Genomic DNA, 15,324 nt, shown 5'->3' with positions numbered 1-15,324 from the left:
TGCATCGACTAACCATATATTGATACCTATAGTTACTGATACCAGCATCAGTCCAAAAACAGGCCACTTGCTACACTGGTCTGTGCAAACTGATACAGATCATTTGGTTAACAAGTGACGTTTATAAGAACTCCATCTGCCTCTCAGGAACCGATAACACCATCTAATGACCCCCAGCTTGGTTCCAGATACTAGCATTCAATATCACAGCAGGCAAACATCCCATGAAACCAAGATCATCCTTCTTGTAGAGATTTGTCTTACATGTACTGGCAAAGAGGCCAAAATCTTGACTGTTGAATGCATCCCAGACCAAAAAGTGGTCCCTGATAAAGAAATCCTAGAAGAACATTATTAATGATATTCCATGCTACACAGAACTGGATTTTACTTAACCTAGATCTGCAGGCAGGATTATTACACCATGAACAGGAGCATCCCTAGAATTTAGGTTATGACTAGATGTCACCATGGACCACTGTTACTTTCAGACCTGAATTTGTCCTGTTTAACTAATTTGGGCCAGTATCAGTACATACAAGGACCTTTTGCTCTTTATATGTTGTCACCTACATTGCTTTAAGCAATTTGTCTGATGTTGGTCAAATTATTTCTCCCTTGCAGGGGAGCTGAAAAATAAAGAGTGAACCATTTTACCTGGAGAAAAGTATTCCAGGCTGAAGACTAGAACAAGTGCTAACTCCATCTACACAATTGCTGTTTTCATAGGTGGAAGGAAAGATAGATGGAAAAGGAAGAAAAGAAGGATGGAAAAAGGGAAGATCCAGGGAACTGCAAACTAGTCAGCCTCATTTCAGTCCCTGGGAACAGGTCTTTGCAAAAGCAATTTTCAGGCACACAAATGACAAAAAACTGATTGTAAAAAGTCAACATGAATTTACTGAAGGGTAAATCATGCCTGACCAAAAAATTTCCTCAGTGGATAAGGGGAAAACTGTGGGTATCATCTACCTTGATTTTAGCAAGGTGTTTGACACAGTCTCCTACAAAATCCTCTTTGGCAAGCTGCTGAGACTGGACTGAAAAATCCATAATTGTTGAAAAACTGACTAAACGGTTTAGCTCAGAAGCTGGAGGTTAAATGTTCAACATCAAGCTGGAAGTTGGTCATAAATGAAGTTCCTCAGGTCAATGTGACCCAGCTTTACAGATGATCTGTGGGGTGAGAAATGTACCCTCCCCACATTTGAGCATGTGCCCAAACTGGGAGGGTAGGTAGATATTCTGAAAAGAAAATCCACCATGGGGGCAGATTTCAACAGGCTGTTGAGATCTGGCCAACAAGAATGAGGTTTAATATGCGGTTCAGCAAAGACAAATGTCAAGTCCTGAACCTGGGGTGCAATAATCCCAAACAGCAGTGCTAGCTGGGCAATGGCTGACTGGGCAATAGCTCAGCTGAAAAGACCCTGGGTGTCTTGGCAGACAGCAAAAGGAACATGACCCAGCCACGTGTCCTGGCCAGCAGCTTCCTGGGCTGGATTAGTAAGACTATAGCTGGCAGATAAAGGGATGTGATTTTCCTGCTCTGTTTGGCATTTGTTAGGTCACACCTGGAACACACTACCCAGTTTTTCTTCCCCCAGATAAAGAAAGGCATCGAAGATATCCCATGGAGATACTGAGATGATCCAGAAGGGACCATCAACACTGGAGAACTTCACAGCTGAGGAAATGCTGAATGAACTGTGCTTGTTCAGCCTCTGGAAATGAAAGCTCAGGTTGGGGGAATCAAATCACTGCCTTCCAATACCTAAGGGGTACTTGTGTTCTTATATATTCTCAAGACACAGTAGAAAGGTATTCTCTCTACTGTGACAGGACAAGAAACAACAGGAACAAGTGGCTCCAAGGGAAATTCCACCCAGATATTTAAAAAAACAACAACTTGTTGCTGTGAGAACAATTAAAGAGCAGGATCAGTTGCCTGGAGAAGGGTGGAATCTCCCTCACTAGAAATATTAAAGGCTTGGCTTGACTGGGCCTTGGATAATCTAATCTGTGGCTCTGCTTTCAACAGAAAGTTGGACCAGATGATCCTGGGAGGTCCCTTCCAACTTAGACTTTGTGCTTCTATGTTTCCTTTTCATTTCTTCTTAACATAAACTTCGTTATGTATTTATGAAGCTGGGGGAATATTTTCCTGAGCTTTTGAATTTACAGCAGAAAGCAGCAAGGATGCAATGGGACTTGTTTCCCGTGAGTGTCCAATACAGAAAGAGTTAAAGACCTCTCACTAGCTCAGACAGCAGCTCCAGCTCCCACATACCCAGACTTTTAACATCCTGGGCTGCACCCTCACCTGGACACCTGGCAGACACCCTCTGTGCCAGGTTTCTGCCCAGTCTAACCCTGCCCGGAGGGGCGGTGAGTCTCCCACTCACCGCTGTCCATGTTTCTCCCAACTGCTGACTTGTTTAATGCTCCACACCATGCGCCAGCACAGAGTACAAGCCCTGCCCTTCCATCTCCTTGACGTGAGTGGGCATGCAGGGCCTGGCCTCCAAGCGGGTGCAACAATCTCCCACGGAAGCAATGAAAAGAGGCGATTGACTGGTAGAGGCAAAAATTTCTACAGCCAAAGGTTTCAGCCCATCAGAATCTCCCCTCATGGTATGAGCTACAAGCCCAAGAGATGAACAGACCTTCATATATAAAATACCCCAGGTCAGCAGCTGCAGGGTTAACTGTGCTAGCAATAACATCTGCACAAAGCAAACAGATCGTAATGTGAGATTTTTGGCTGGGTGCCTTCAAACTCATAAGCCCACCTGGCAACAAGGAGCTGTTTCCCTGTTGGGATCCACACCGAGATGGACAAGATAAGGAGGGTGGATTTATCAATCGCCCTGAAGCTTTCCTGCCCTGTGCATGGAGGCAGGAGGAAACGAGAGCAGGAGGTGGCCAGGAAGGGAAGCCACAAGCAGGATGGCCTGGAGAGGTATCGGAGGCCACCAAGCATCATGGCACACCTTTGGGGTGACTACTACCACATCCACTGCAGGAGCCACACCTGAAATACCTCTCCAAAATTGCTTCAGATAAGCAGCAATTCCTACCCTGAGGAGCTGGAGACGTGTCCAATCCCACACTTCTCCCTTCCCTGGCCCCGGCTCCTAACTTGCCATATGTGAGAGTGATGCAGACACCTCCGTAGTTATTAAAACACAATGAGATGTCTGAGACAATGGGAATCCACTGGGTGCAGCAGTCCTTGAGGTGCTTGGGGTGATGCCTGGTTCTGTTTTGCTTGGCCCCCATTCACAGGCTGCCGGCAGACTGTACGTCACTGCTCCCTGTCCCAACAGCACACCTCGCCAGCCAGAGAGGGAAACAGGAGCACTCGTAGTGGGTCAGGCAGCAGCCAAGCAGCCGCCGTGGAGCCGTTTGGAAATGAGAAAGCGAACAGAGTAAGCACCTATTTTTGCAGAAATGATCTGCAATTAAATTGATATTAGCTGTTCCAGGCCACCCACAGGAAGAGGACTTAAGGCTTGAGAACAGGCATGAAGCACGGTTTCACAAAGGCAGGAAACTGATGTACACATGGATTTATACCAATTTCCCACATAACAAGGTCTAGGAGATCACTGTCTGTCTGTCTTCCCTCTGTTGAGCGCGGTGACTGAAAGCAACTAAATGTGTCAGAGAACTGGAAGATAATGAGATTTCTCTCCATTGTGTGAAAGCAGCTGAGCGGAGGAGAGAAATCCTAAAACTGCCTGCCCAGCTTGGGGATGCGTTCACACGCTGCTGGAGATCGGAGGCATTGGATGGGAACCAGCTCCATCCCGGGGCTGCGAGTGCCAGGAAGGCACAGACTGTGCCTGGGGATGTGGAGCAGTGGTGGGCAGGTGACTGGAGTGGGAAGTGGGACATGGACCTCCCGTGTCCATGTTAAAATCACCCAGTACTGGTGTCTGAAACACGGGGAAAACTGACGTACCCAAAGTGATGGCAAAGTTAGGCAGAAATGGCATTTCCATTTCCTCTTTATATATGTTTACACACCCAGTGGGATGCACTGGACAGCATTTTGCTTTCACTGGTTTCTCAACTCCTGAAAACTTCTGATATTTAAAATATTTTCCCCTGTTCCATAAAATCAGGAACCTTCAGACCAAACACAAGCAAAGAGAAATGTGGGATGACCAAGACACCCAGTGCTCACTCAGTGCCATGTTCCTCTCCCTGAGAGCACTGAGGTGGCCACAAGCAGCACAGAAGAGCTTGGGCTGCCCAAGGAAGGGTCAGTCCCAGCTTTTGCCTCCTCCCTTCCCTGAACAAAAGCAGCTGTAACTGCTGAGCCACTCAGGTTTGCAGCAAAAGCATTCTGAGATAAATTGTGAAAGATTCTGAGGCTCTCCTAAAACGCCTTCTCTATCCTCCTTGGATGTAGGAATTTGGAATTATCTCCTTGCTACATGCAGACATTTGAGGGTCTTCACCATTCATTTTCCAGAGCCCTTTTGGGTGCTCATTTACCATTTGTTAACAGTGGGCAACACAGTCATGTTCATGGTCTCTCAACTGGTTCAAGGCCCAGCCATAATGACCAGAGCATGACAGAGACACCAAGTAATGAAGACAGAGAGTGGGAATGATGAGTGGTTGGATTCTTCTTATGCAAGCAAACCTTCCTGTGTCTTGTCTTAGGAAACTATTTCAACTATCCCTCCTGTGATAAAAGGAGCATACCCTAATTGAGGGTTAAAAAGGGGAAATCCTGCAGCTGGAAGAGGAATATCCATCACAAGGAGGTATGCAGGAGATGGCACCTCCACACTGAGAGAAACATCAACAGTTTCAAAAGAGCTACAAACTGCTCAGAAAGGGCTGCATTTCAAAGTTTTTCTCTAACCTGGGATGCTTTCTTCCTAACTTAGCAGACCCTAAGGAACTGATCAGTAGCGTGTGTTTAGGTGACTTGGCAATCTTCCTGAACATTTTCTCTAAAATGAATAGACCTGACAAGCACAAAGCAAGTTACAAACTGCCTTGACTTCCAGGAATAAGATGATGGTTCAGAGAATGCAACCCTGGAGTCCCTGATGGAAAAGCAGCATATCTCATGGCAGAGCCTTCCCATCCCCACCCTCCTCTTTTCATTCAATTTTCTACCCTGTGCACTTTCGCTACAAGGCAGTCGGGATGTCTCTGTGCAGCCAGGCTCATTCCAACTGGCAGCTCTGGATCAAAGAGCACTGGAAACATTAATCACCAGTGTGCCTAATCATTTCCAATCACAAGAAACTTTTCTCTGTGACCTGGCATATAAACACGGAGTCATTTCATTCACTGGTTGACAGACCAGAAACCAAACAATCCTTATCGTACCTAATTCATCTTACTCCTCCAGGTTATAGATGGATCAGCCTGCAATTCTCCTGCAGCCGTGGCAAACTTTAGGTGCTTTACTTAATCAAACTGATTAGCAGCATGTCTGTAGTGCCTTTTATCTGTTGGTGCCAAAGTAGTTTACAAGCATTAAGTGCATCTAATTATGTGATAGCAGTGCAAGATGTGGTTAATATATTTTTGAAAGCACCTCCAGTAACGAGGGAGAGCTCTTGTTTTAGAAGTGTTTGTGTGGGGGGTTCAAGGTGGCGAATTTAGCTGATGCATGAAAACCGCTTTGAAAATTAAATAAGCAAATGGCAAAGTCGGGGAGGGAGCCCAGGAATTTTGATTGCCAGCTATCTGTGCTGCCCGCACTGCCATATGGTTTGTAGCAAAAGGCAAAGAATAATCAAAGCAGACATCTGTGCCCAGAGCTTTATCTATTTGGGCACCATCCTCCGGACAGCCGCGCTCTGAGCACAAACAAAGCACGATGAGATCTCCTCTCCCATCAGTGGGTCCGAGGGGGACATTGTACCTCCTGCTCCAGTCCAGGTTAATGTGTGCGTGATTGCCACCTGTTTGGGAGCTTGCTCCCACGGTAACATTGATTTCTCACTTATGCCAGGAGTAGAACAACAGCCTTGTCACAGCTGCAAGGAAAGCTGACAAAAAGCTAAGGTTGCTGTAGCTTTTCTTGGTTTTCAGTCAAGTGCCCCTGACTCGGGGAAAAAAAAGAGAATTACACCAAAGGTCAGCCTGTTCCAGGGCAGCTCGTTCCTGCTTTGAAGGAGAGAGAAGCGAGGGGTGGCACACAAACCTTCTGCTACACCTGACAGGCTCTCACAGATTGGAGCCAGCCATGGAGCTGTGCAGGGGCAGTTTGCAAATTTGCATAACCTGCCTTGAACCTTATCTGAAACTGTCCCTTGAATGTTTCATACCTCTTTTTCTCCACTGCATGGTATCAGAGGTAACAAGGCATGAAGCAATATTTCAGTGTCTCTTCCTTGGGAGCAGGTGCCTTTGGGAAGGGCGAGGGGAGGCAAAGAAGGGCTGGAAGGGGCGCACAGGCACAGAGAGACTTCCCTCCTACCCCATTCACTGTGGTGGGTTTGCTTTCAGTTCCATGAAGGGTTTCCTGGAGGAAAGGCTGCCAACCCAAAGCTGGATTTCAACAGCTGCTCAGCCACAGGCTTTCTGCTCAGAAGCCACACGTGTAATGGCACTGACATATCTGGCTCCTGGGAGGCAGACTGTGATACCGAGCTGGTTGGATGCAGGGGATTAGGTGTCTAGGAAAAAGTTTGGCAAGAAGCAGTGCATCCAATTATGGCTGCCAACCAGGGCAGGACAAGGTGCCAAAAGGCAGGAGCAAATCTCCCCCAGGTCTCTGCCGGCTGTTGGGTGGGCAGTGAGGGGCTGCTTCACCCTCCCCTGACCCAGCACCTGCACTGGCTTAGCGTCTCATCCCTCCTTGCTCCCATCTTCCCACCCCAGGTTTCCGCAACCCTGTGCAGACCTCAAACTGTGTTTTATCCCTTTGATTCCCAGTCCCAATCTGCTGCAGAACCTTAAAAAGACAACTGGGAGGAAGGGACTGACCACAGGTGCCTGCTCCCTTCTGTTGCCTTGCTCTGGGAGCAGGAACCAGGCAGGACAGCTGGAGGCAGTACCACCTTCACCAGCTTCAGGGAGCGCTGCCATGGCCGGTCCCTGGGCACCTCCTCTCTATCTGCAGACGTCTTGGGACAGGGATTTTGTACCTCTGCCTGTCACCTGGTGGTTGGGCACTGGGGGAAGGCAGAGGAGGCTTTGGATATGGAGTCAGGCACAAACTTTAGGCAAAGCAGAGCAAAGTGCTCGTAACTGTGTGGGTTGCAGAGCTGGCTGAGGCAGCACTTCAGAAGCATCTCAGTGCCCCAGGACTGCAGGGTCCCAGGCGTGGAGAAGACAGGCAGCCTGAGGTGTCATTGCCAGGCTGGCCCCAGGCTGGCACTGCCAGCAGCATTGGCAGAGATACCTGTGTCCTACATGCCTCTTGGGTCTGCTGCCCAAGACCTTTTGTGAGGCAGCTCAGCTGGCCACTTTCCTACCATCAAAATAAAAGCAAGGACAGAAGACTACCAAGTGTCTTGATCTAATGGGGAGAAGAGGCAGAGGTTGGGACATTCCCACTTATCAAAAAGCCAAAAAAAGCTCTCCTTTCTCATGGGTGACAGGGCCGAGGCTGTCCTAGGCGTTAGCTATGGGTGCATGTGAGTGAGGTCTCAGGACTTGCACCACCAGGTTAACCCTTCCCCATGCCTGAAAATATGAAAATACAAAAAAAAAAAAAAAAAAAAAGAAAAAAAAAGGAAAACAGAAAAGAAAGAAAAAAAAATAAAGAGAAGGAAAAGTGCTGCTGCTTCTACTGTAGGAACAACACTGTGAATGCCAAAGTCAACAGAAAGTGAACTGTTCTGACAGTGATGCAAAAGGCCACTAAGCCCTCCTGAAGCACACTTGGACCAAACATGAACCAAACAGCCTGTGTAAGCTTTGAACAAACTGCAACAGAGCTCCTCAGAGCATGGGAGTTCATCTTTGTTTCTATAAAAAGACCCTGAGCAATGCTAAGCCTATCACAAGCACCAATGAAATAATTGCACTGCAGATAAAGAAAAGCGACAATATTCTGGTTGCAAATTCAAGTGCCCAAGAAAGTCTCTGGTCCCCCATCTGAAAAACCTCACTTCAAACAGTTAAGGCTTCCCAAGCTCCAAGCAGCTGAAAACAAGTTCTAGCAAGAGGCATCAGGCAGACAGTGCCCTGCTGCCTCTAACACAAACTGAGGGTCAGCTTCTTGGCTGGCATAAATCAACCTAGGTCCATCATGGTCAACAGAGTTATACTGATTTATTTAGGTTAATAAAACATGGCTCTCCTGCTGCTTCTTCAAGAGGACAGCAGCTGTGGGGATGACTTCCAAACCCGTCCTAAGCTGCTGCTGACATGCCTTCCCTGCCAGCAGAAAGGCAGAGCTGCTGTGGAGAAGAGAGACCTAGCAAAATCTTGAATGAATCACCAGCAGCCAGAGGTTCATCTTCCTACAGGCCAAGAGAGTTGTTGGTCACTTTGGTCTTCCCTGGCACTTTTGCAACCATGCTACCACACTGGAGTTGATATACCCTTCTTCTGAGCATGGCTATTTAGTTCAGCCTTGGCACTAAATGGAGGCTCCAGAGTTCAGGGACTACAGCAAGCACCTGTCTGCCCATCCCCACTTATCTATGTGGATGTGCCTCTGCATAGAAGAACAAAGCACTTGATGCAACCACGATGACTGTGAGATACACACTGCCATCTGTGTGAAAGGGAGCCAAGAAAAATGGGGAAAAGAGCTCTGCTGGGTCCTTTGTCTTCATCCCTTTCCACTCACTGGAAATTTGCTACTGCTAATAGAGAAGAATGGTAGGATGTATCAAGGTGCCCACGCCTGGGCATACCATCAGAGCAGGAGTGCTGCTCGTCTGTCCTGTCTTGACCTGCTGCATTTTTGAAGTTCAAATGATCACGGCTCCCACTCTCTGCTCATTTGCTGATGAGATTTGAAAGTGGGTCAAAGTGAAACCCTCGTCATTTTGTTTAAATTTAAATAAAAAGGAAACAAAACCAAAATCAGCCAAAACCCAGCTCTTGGATTCTGCTCACACTCTCCTTCCATTTGCTATCAACTGGTTTATCCAAAAATGTTCACCAATTTGAAAATCTCCATGTGTGAATGAGCACTGGAGGAAAATCCCATCTCTGTCAGTCCCATGAAATATATATGATTTGTTCAAAAATGATAACAAAATTAAAGGATAAAAAAAAACTCCCACAACCCCCACCATTTTCATGTTTTTCATAATGACTCAAGCTTTTCAGAGGGTTTGAATATATACTCTGTGACTGTTAGTTTTATAATCACATTGTTACCCTGTAAGTGAGAGAGATTAAAAAAAAAAAAAACAAAAAACAAAAAACCTTTGGCCACCCATCAGTGAATGAATGACAAATAGGTGAAAGAAGATCATGCTTCTGTTACTCAGACAAAAGAAAAAATATCAAAAAATCAAGGTGTGTTGTGCATATGAAGAAGAAGCAATGACTATGGTTTGCTCTCTCTTAGCTGAAGTCCTGGAGCATCACCTTCACAACAAAATCTCCAGCAAAGGGTTTTTGCCTATGTTTTGCTGTAAATAATCCACCGCCATCATCTTCTCAAAGCCCAGAGATTTTGGATTTGATTCTTACCCACTGTAAGCCAGTGTTGCTTCGTCAACTTTGATGTTTTAATCTGAAGACATTGCAAAGCGGGCACATCTCCTTCAAGGGGCGTAGGGATGGCTTCAGTGGGAGCCTCCCCTGATTGCTAATGGGGACATCTGGCAGAAGAGTCATGTTGCTGCTTGCTGGTGGCAAGAGCCCTCGCTCCATCACCAGCAAAGCAGGCAACAGCCTGGGATGGGAGCAGCGCCTTTACATTAGGCCAGGAAAGATGTTGGAGCCCAACCACAAGGACACCGGCTCACAGCAACTTCCCAACCAGATGGAGTAGTCTGAGATTCAGGGAGGGAACTGGGAATCGGGGATCATCACAGAAACTCAGACAAACTGATCCATTCAAAAAGGCTTGCAAAAGTCACAGCCTGACAGCTTGGCTGTGTTTGCTCTCTCTTAAAGCCACTTGATCAGGCTGAAAACAAAGCTCTCTAAAACTGTCACTCTGAGCATCCCCCAAAAGAAAAAGAGAAGCTGCAGAAGGTGGGTGTGTATTTAATGGTGATCAAAATGCCCCAACTTGTTCTTAACATAAGGACCTCCAGGGACTGCTCAGCTTGTAAGAGCTGATTGAAGTTTCTGTATTAATCTCAATCGCACAGCGTTAGACAGATCTTCATGAGGCGCTTTGTTCTGGTAGCTCCTTCTGACTCACACGGGCAGATGCAGCGGTGAGGGGGATTCAACTCATTCAACTTCAGACATCCAAAGTGTAGGAGGTGACGTCTCAAGCAGCTGTCTGGCCTCCCCTCATAGTCACTGGAGGGAAACAGCCATTAGCAGAGGGTAACTCACCCGTCTGAGACGTCTCATTAAGACGAGATGGCTCCAAAGACTCTTGACCTGATAGCTTAAACTATGCCTAGTACTGCTGGAGAACTTCCCTCCCTCTAGGCTGGATGCAGGGAGGAGATGGGCATAGTCAGGGCTCCAAGTGTAAAGGCAAAATGACCCAAATGATCCATCCTGCCTTCCGTATCCCACAGGTCACTCCCCTTCACCCAACACCTCTACATAATTAGCCCACTATTAGGACTAAAGCTGAAATGGACACAGATGACCCTAAAAAGACAAAGATCACCCTAAAAATCCATAAAAGGATTTCCTCCAAAATCTGGAAAGGCATAAAACTTCCAAGGGCTCCTTCTGCATCACAAACTGCTGATCAAAGCTTCCTTCCATGAGACGTGAAAGTCAAGTCACCCCTTCCCAGCCATCTTCCCAATTAGCCAAATAAACTGAGCTCCTTAAGTCTCACATCAGGGAGTTCTGGTTTTGCAATACCAAGTTATTTTTTGTCTCTCCTTGGAATTATTCCTGGCTTTTCCCCATCCCTCTTCAAGCACAGACACCCGTAACCATGTCCCCAAAGGGACATCACTTCCCTGCTTTTCCTTGCTCTCCAGAATTGCAGAGATCCTTCCTGTCACATTGCTCCATCGAGAGCTCACATGCAGCCAATTATCCAGAACGACCCATTAAACTTCTCTGACACCAGGTTTCCAAGATAGCCTTACCCAACCTTGAGAAAAAACATGAATTTTTTGTTTCTAACTACACTTCAATATATTTAACTGCTGTAAGTGCGTGGTTCTTGTTTGTCTTGGCTCATGACAACTAGCACTTTCCTGAGCAGCAAAGACAAACCATTGCTAATAACCAGCTGGCTGCAGTCACCCGATACGGAAACCTTAAGAGTTTATGCTGTATGGATACAGGCTGTCCTCTGCCATTTGGAAAACTGACAGACTCACAGAAAGGTTGAAGTTGGAAGGGGCCCCTGAAGGTCACCTGCCCAAGAAAGCAGCCTTGGGTGCACCAGAGTGACCCATTACGCATATCATGGCCTCACTATAAAACAATTGTTTCTGCCACATTATTTTTCTTTCCTCCAGTTAGAGCATTGCTTTAGGCTTTCCCAAATTTCCCTGTTGCAACAAGGTATGGTGCAGGACTGGAGTCCAGGGACTCTTACACAGCCAAGCAACTGAGGTGTCTCTTACTTTCCTGTTGGTTCCTGCAGCCCCGGGTTTGGCAGCTTGCAGATAGAGTGTGTGGCCACTAACAGGAGCACATATGCTGCCTTTGGAGCTCTCTTTACCTCGCTGCAGGATCACACGGTGCACAATTCCCAAAGGGAACACAGAAGAGACAGTTGTTAGTTATGCTGCCATGATCGGCTGGTCCTCAGATGTTTGTTAAATCAGGGCTGCCATTAGGCATCACCTACTCCTGTGGGCATGGGAGGCCCATAATAATCAAGGCAGAGTTAATTTTGCCACCCATGCTGAAATATAAATAACAGACCCGATTCTATCCTTCTTCTAGGACAATTCAAAAGCAACGCAGGATGATGAAAAGGTGACAGAATAGATCAATTTTGTTGTCTGCATGCTATGAAGGCAAACTTAATGGAAATAATAAAATAAAATAAAATAAAATAAAATAAAATAAAATAAAATAAAATAAAATAAAATAAAATAAAATAAAATAAAATAAAATAAAATAAAATAAAATAAAATAAAATAAAATAAAAACAAAACCACCTGGACTATATGATTCATAAATTCCAAAAGCAGAGAGAAACCAGTAAAATGATTTTGTCTGACCTCCTACCTAATAAAGACCACAGAATTTCATCCAGTGATTTCTGCCTGAAGCCCAGTAATTTGTGGTTCAAACAGAACATCTCGACCGGCCTACTGACCAGCTTTGATGTGAGGATGCCGAATGAGGTGCTAACCACTTCCCGTGCTGTAAAAAGCTGGCTCTTCTACAGGTTTTCAGCATCTCCTCATCACTGCGTAACTTGCCATAGCCTTCTTGAGGACACCAAAATTTTAGGTGGTTTTGCCCTCTCTACCAAAATTCTCAAATCATCAAAAAGAGGTAAAATGGGGATTCTGAAGCACAAAATTTTGGGTAAGGACATGAGGAGAGAAAGAGGATAGAGCATCTCAAAGTAACCTTTTTCAGCAGTTAAACGGACGAAACTTGCATTAAGATGCAACTGAAGATTCACTCATTTTCCCACTCTAGGTAACACAGTGGAAAAGATATTTTGGTTAGGAACAGAAATTTTCCTAACATACACCTATCTGTCTGTGTGACTTACTAGGAAAACAAATTTACACATTTATTTGGTTATAAAAGTATTTTTTCTACCACTTGTAAAGTTTGCTATAGTTTCACAATGATAGAAAATTTCCACAGCAGAGATCTTGAATGGCCAGAGCAAAATCCACTTCAAAACCCTTTACTATAAGATAGGCTCAGTAAAAACGCAGCCCACTGCTAACTGCACCTTCCTACTTTTTGTTTCCAAATTTTTGAGGTTGGAAGCATTGATAAGATAAAGGAGACTCTCTTTTTTTTTTTTTTTTTTTTAAGGAAACAAACGCAAAATGTCAAGAAGGTTGCAAGACCAGTCCCCTCTCGGGGGAAAATATTTACACTGAGCACCAAGCTAATAATACAAGTAATTCCTTGTGTCTTGTAAATCAGCATTTAGCATTTGATGACTACCCTGGTGGTGGAAGTTCCACCAGCCACAGACTTACAAGAGCCCAGGCGACAGCCTCGAGATGCCCCCTGTCCCTGTAACACCAGCGGGTGTCCGAAGGAGGGAAGGGAGTTCAGGCACCGCTTCTTAATCCCACTCCTGCTCCTGCAAGGAGCCGTTCATCACTAAATAACCATATACATGTTGAATAAAATCCAGCCAGATGGCTCATTCCATCAGTGTTTCTTTCATTGCCACTTTCAAAGAGACACTTTCTCACCCTCCGCATCTCACACTCTGCCTGCGTTCGCACTATGGCTAAACTCGGGCTGAAAAGCAAATTTCTGGGGTGGTCATCTTTGGGGTGATGGCTCAGCCTCTGCCGGATAAGCCCTACTTTTTTCTACTCCATTTTGTAGGGGTCAGCCCCATCTGCAGAGCAGGTAAAAGTTCAGCTCCAGCTCGCAGAGGTGCTCCATTTAAGGCATGTATTCAAGGCATGCTTTAAGGCACAGTCATATTGAGTGTGGTAACCCTTAAATCTGTTTAAATCCCATTTGTGTCAAAGTGTACAGGTACAAGCCAACCTGATGCAGCCTGCCCAAAGCCAAAACACCTGAAACATTTCTCTGCTCACAGATCTGTGGACATGAAGGCTGCTGTCACAGTGTAAAGGTGCTGCATGCCATATAACTGCACTGGCACTAATGGGATCCATACTGAACTACGGTTCAGTTGAAAAGGTATTGCTTCTGTACACAGAAAAAAACCTACAACACGCTGTCTGTCGAGGTTCTGGGTATTCAGCAGTTACAGATCTGCTTTTAAATCAGCCGTCTCGAAGCAGTCATAATGGGCAAAAGTACTGCTGCGATCCCAACAGCAGCACAGACAAGGTGAAACTCCACCGCCGGCGTAAGTATAAGCCTCACAGTTTCCACTACTATTACTGATTTTGTAACTCTCATTTATTTTTCACTCTTTAAGCTGCTAGTTTGTGACAAATATTTTGCACAAGAAAAAAGAAAAAGAAAAGAACCCCAAACTCCAGAGACTTCCTTGACAGGAACAGTCCTGGCATGTCTGGAATGTGCAGAACCACAAAAGAGCCATTTCTGTTCATATTGCGCCTTATGAAAACCCTTTTTAAGGAAGGCTCGGCACCCGCAGTTCCAGAGCCCCCTCAGGATTGTCTTTCGCTTTGAGATGTGACTTATCAGCCAAAGCCCAGGCGGGTTTGCCTATCTGACTGCTGTGTCCTTTGCTTTGAACTCCCGTACCGTTACAGGCACGATCGCCCAACAGGCCAAGCCATTTTCCTCTCCTCCTTTGTCCCCAGGTTCTGGGCAGATAAAAGCCACACCAGGCTTGCTGCCCTACCAATGCAATTTGACTGTTAATTTTACATGGAAGAAAAACCAAACAACAAAACCCACCGCCACACAGAACGATTATCACCATTACCCACACAAATTCCGGAGCAACCACAGTGTGATTCAACCAGACCTGGGCTGCACTGTGTATCTCTGGACATGGACTGGAGAAGTTTCCAGTTGTGCAGTTGTGCAGTAGTTCGGTGCTCTGACTGGTCCTTTTCTTTTTTACATTGTTTCTATGAATTCTTTTTTTTTTTTTTTTTTACCCTTAATTTGCTGTAGCATCACACACTGCTACTGGCAGCAGGGTGGGAGCCTGGTGTGAGTAGGACTCTGAGCAGCCCCTTGCACTTGTGGGAATACCTATAGGGCTTTGCTGCACTGAAGTGAGCAACTCGTGCTGCTGCATTAGTGAAGTGCTGAGCATCTCTTGAGGTGCCTCAGGAAGGTCAAATCCTACTCCTGTTTAAGTTATTAGCCAAACTCTTGATAGTTTCTTCTTATTTTCCACCTCTCTTTCCTTTCCTGAGCTTTCTGAAGGTTTCTGAATACACCTTCCCGGACAGAGCATCACCATAGGCACATAGCAATTTGTAGTGTGAGGTTCAGATCTAGCCTGAACACCACAAAGCACCAAAGCAATGCAGGGCAAAGATGAAACATGGGGATGGTCACCCGCAGTTTCTAGCACTTTCTGCCTTTTATTCACACACATTGACATGGAGCTATACAGAACACAAGAAGACGAGAAGTCTGGTGGGATAAACATTAAAGGCTGTA

Source organism: Netta rufina (genome assembly GCF_964035555.1).
Source record: "Netta rufina genome assembly, chromosome: 2".
NCBI classification, from domain to species: domain Eukaryota; kingdom Metazoa; phylum Chordata; class Aves; order Anseriformes; family Anatidae; genus Netta; species Netta rufina.
This window is presented reverse-complemented; position numbering follows the sequence as displayed.